The sequence below is a fragment of the Abrus precatorius genome, unplaced genomic scaffold, assembly GCF_003935025.1.
Source record: "Abrus precatorius isolate BTA unplaced genomic scaffold, Abrus_2018 Scaffold9, whole genome shotgun sequence".
NCBI lineage: Eukaryota > Viridiplantae > Streptophyta > Magnoliopsida > Fabales > Fabaceae > Abrus > Abrus precatorius.
Window position 1 is genome coordinate 1505533 of NW_020874439.1, and position 4433 is coordinate 1509965.

General features: G+C 35.6%; 1 non-coding gene across 1 annotated transcript; it reads left to right on the forward strand.

The window, feature by feature from the left end:
- Positions 1 to 621: 621 nt before the first annotated feature.
- Positions 622 to 728, forward strand: LOC113851685. The gene has a single exon (XR_003502256.1). It is a non-coding gene; the product is annotated as a small nucleolar RNA R71 (small nucleolar RNA).
- The last annotated feature ends 3705 nt before the right edge of the window (positions 729 to 4433 follow it).

Consider the following 4433-nt stretch of genomic DNA (forward strand, 5'->3'; position numbering starts at 1 on the left):
CAACTTCCTCATCATCTAGCCTTAGTGTGAGCTTCCCTTCTTGTACGTCTATGATGGCCCTAGCAGTGGCCAAAACCGGTCTCCCTAGAATGATGGGGACATCATCATCTTCCTCTATGTTAACTACCACAAAGTTAGCAGGAAATATAAACTCCCCAACTTTTACAAGTACGTTCTCCATTATGCCTTTGGGGTATGTGATCGACCTATCTGCCAGCTGAAGTGACATGGAGGTCGGCTTAGGTTTATGCATTCCAAGCTTCCTGAAAATAGAATAAGGCATAAGATTAATACTTGCTCCTAAATCATAGGCTTGTAGAAGCTCTTACAGGTTGGTCTTGAGCCTTCATTAAAGATTCTAGTTACTTTGCAAGGTCTGCCATTTCGTTCATTAGTGGACTGCTGCTCTTTACCTGGTGGACTGGGGCAGTCTCTTTCCTCTTGATGTCGTAAGAGTCAGCGGTGTGCCACTGAAAGCTAGAAGATGTCATCTCATTTATTAGCTTGTATGCATCATCTGGATCTTTTCTTATGAGGGACCCTCCTGCTGTGGCATCAATTGTAGCCCTATTATTGATAGATAGGCCACTGTAAAAGATTTACACCTGTCTCTACGTCAGAAAATGATGATGAGGACATCTCCTCAAAAGCTCTCCAAACCGTTCCCATGTCTCGAATAAGGATTCTGCTTCATATTGTTGGAAGCAATGTATCTCCATCATAAGCTTAGATTACCTTGATAGGGGAAAGTACTTTCTCAAGAATTGTTGAGTGAGATCCTCCCAAGTTGTGATGGAATTGGCTGGGAGTGAGGAAAATCATACATTCACCCTTTCAAACACTGAGAAGGGGAAAAAGACAGGGTTGAATAGCATCATTAGAGACTCCATTGTATTTGATGGTACTGTCAATCGGAGGAACTTTGTCAGATGGAGATTGGGGTCTTCGTTAGGCATGCCTCCAAGCTGGATGGAGTTTTGGACCATGGTTATGAGTACTAGTTTCAATTCAAAATTGTTTGCCTCTACATTAGGGGCCGCGATGCTTCCAGGAGTGCCTCTAGCAGTGGGTGTCATGTAATCTTGAATTGATCTCCTTCCCTCTGCCATTATTTGCTCTCTCACTTCTTTTCTTTATCTACGAACTGTTCTTTCAATCTCCAGATCAAATAAACAAGATGTAGAGTACTTAGAACGAGTGAACATACATTAAAAGAAATTGTGAAATAAAAAATTAAAATAAAATAAAAAATTATAAAATATAAAAGAAAAATTTAACAATAAACAAAACAGAATTAAAATAAAAATAAAACACAAATTGTTCAAATCAATTAAATTTGAGATTTTCTTAATATTTAGAAAGTAATCCCCGGAAACGGCACAAAAAACTTGTTCGGAGGGCAAGTGTACCCATCGAGAAGTAATAAAGGGTTCTTAAATTAAGTTTTCAAAATATCGTTCCACGAGCATTGTTTTCCAATTACTAAGTATTTTCTAATTCAATTGTTTAAGCTTCAAAGATATGAGATTAATTAAAACAAGAATTTATAAAATTAATTATAAAACTAAGGGCAAGGAATACAATGCTCGTCTTGGTAAAACTTATCGGGGAATAATCTAGAGTATATGGATTTTCTCATTCAATCCTTTATGTAATTCTTTTGTTTAACTCTAAATTCAATTTCCTTGTGATTACCAATCATTCATACGAATACTATTAATACCAATGGTCATGCAATATTAATATTCTTTTCTCTAAATTAACATCCCCAATGGTCATACAAGACATCAATTTAAGAAAGCTTAAGGAACCTATGAACTTGTTAATTTAATAACGATTAGAAGAGAAAGATTAGTTTGGTCCACCTAAGCCTTTGTCTCGTTTTACCCTATAGATCTATTAATTAAGCAAGGTACGGTCGCCTGACGATATAATTGATTAGGATTAAGAAAGAAGAGCAATAGGATAAAATCTAATCACAAAACAAAAATCAAATTTAGATTCAAACATCAAAATTCCATAAATTCATGAACAATAGTTTCCATAGCCCTAGCTATGGACTTAGTTACTCGTGCTAAAGAAAAGAACTAAAACAATCATAAACACAGTCATAAGCAAAAGAAGTAGCAAACTAGAGTATGAGATGTGCTCCTCGTCTTAAAGTACAATCACTTGAAGCTCCAAGTCTCGCCAAGTATGTGCCAAGGATCTTGTGCAAGAGAGACGAGATGAGAAGTGTATTCGAAAGCCAAAGACTAGATGTAAAAACAATCTCCTTTACGATGCCCTGAGATCTCTCTTTTAATAGGGTTTGAAAACCCTAAAGACTCTTGATAATTGGGCTTATCGCAGATGAGCACGGCCGTGCAAGGCCGTGCATGGGCTCGAAGTACCCCGTGCTTGTTGAAAAGGTTTAGATGTGCTGACTGCTGCGAAACTCTAATCTTCTATCAATTTGGGCCAAAAACACACTCAAAGTATACTTGCGGCATCTTTATACCAAACTGCATAATTAATATATAAATTAGTATGAGCACCAAATAAAATAAAGGTCAAATATGAATATATGGACTGTAAAATAGGGCCTAATTGCAGACTTATCAAGGTGCCCAAATCATAGGTACTAAACATATATGATACTTCTTAAGAAACATAGGAAGTCATATGGAAACTCACTACTAGTAGTCATCAGTAGCTGTTTTCTAAAGACATGTGAAGAAGAAAGAGATGCATCAATATATGATACATTAGGTTGACAAGGTGGCTACTCTAACTAACCAAGTGGAGGCTTTAACTAAACATATATCCTTTCTTATGGCTACACACCCACCTCTTGCAAGCAATGCCTACAATTTATGTGGATCAATTAGCCACTCCAATAGTGTTTGTTTAGTAGAATTACATTTAGCTGATGAAACTATATATTTGAATTACTTCGGTAACACTTATAACTTAAGTTGAAAGAACTATCCCAATCTCTCTTAGGGTAGTGTAATATGATCAACCTTCCAATTTTCAACAAAATGTCTATAAACAACCTTACATGTGGAATCAAGGGGGGTATAGACTTGAAAGGTATGATTAAAAGCTGAGTAATGTTATAGAGGCTAGAATAGCCAAATTAGAAACTAGTTTGCAAAATATGAAGAATTAGTTATCTCACAAAATTAGTATGTTAAGCACAAGGCTACTTAATTCTCTATCAAGTACACTAAAAATAAACCAAAAAGAGACAAAAAAAAAAAAATATAAGGTTGCTGAAAGTTCGAAGCTCTGTATTATTCTTGTCTTCCACTAAAAACCCCATAGACAGAAGCTTGTTGATTGCTATCCTGCTGCTGAATCCACATTTTATTAAATTTTTACTTGTTTTTTTAGTGTTCTTTAATAGAAAAAGTAGACTTAGGGAGTGTAAATAGCATAGAAACATCGTTTTAGTTAAATATTATAGCTTTCTTAATTTTTGGTTAATTTACATTGATTTACATAGATATAATTTGCAATTTTGATCATTTGAATAATTGTGCAGGAATTTCTGGACTTATTCCATGGATTTTTAGCATTTGAGAAAGTTTGAGTTAAAAGTGATCACTTTGAGTTCCATAGTGGACACTATAGCAAGCTAGATCCAAAAGAGCAGACTAAAGTGATTACTCTGATCCCATAGTAGACACTACAGTCTACAGAGACACCAGTTTAAAGAGGTGATACTTGTAACTACTATGAACTCATAGTAGACACTCTAGAGAAGGCCAAAGAGACCCTAGTCATGCGCGTAGCTACTATGAACCCATAGTAGACACTCCAGAGAGGGTCAACAGCATGGTGACCTGCGCGTAGCCACTATGAAATGATTGTAGCTACTTTGGGAGCGCTGAGCGTAGCTACTATGAAACCATAGTAGCTACTATGGACAAAAATCACTGCATATAAATAGAACTTTAGAAATTAGGTACGGAGCTTTTCGCACATTTTAAGATTTCTTACCAATTTAGGAATGCTTGCAGAGCTTAGGTCATCCTTGGGTGACAGCCAAGGACCGAATCTAGGTTTGATTTCCATTTTCTTGTTAATTCTTCTTTAATTTCTGCATTAATGTCATTTCTTTCTCTTTATTTTCATTTGATAATTGTAAGACTCATCCTCATCGAGGGCTAAACTCTTTTGTAATCCCTAGAGAGTTCATTTAGACTCTTGAATTCCTAGGTTTGAATGTTGATATTATTCTTTTTCTTCCATGAATTTCTTCTTCCCAAACTCTTAAATTGAATAAATGGTTGAATGAGGGGAGCATTGCATAATGAACCCTAATTCGTTTTAAGAAAATTCTAAATTTGAATTGCTTAATTCTTATTTAATTCCAAGATTGCGTAATCAAGGAATGAGAGATTGGAGTTCATTGGGTTGCTTAATTCATATGAAAACTTAAGGTT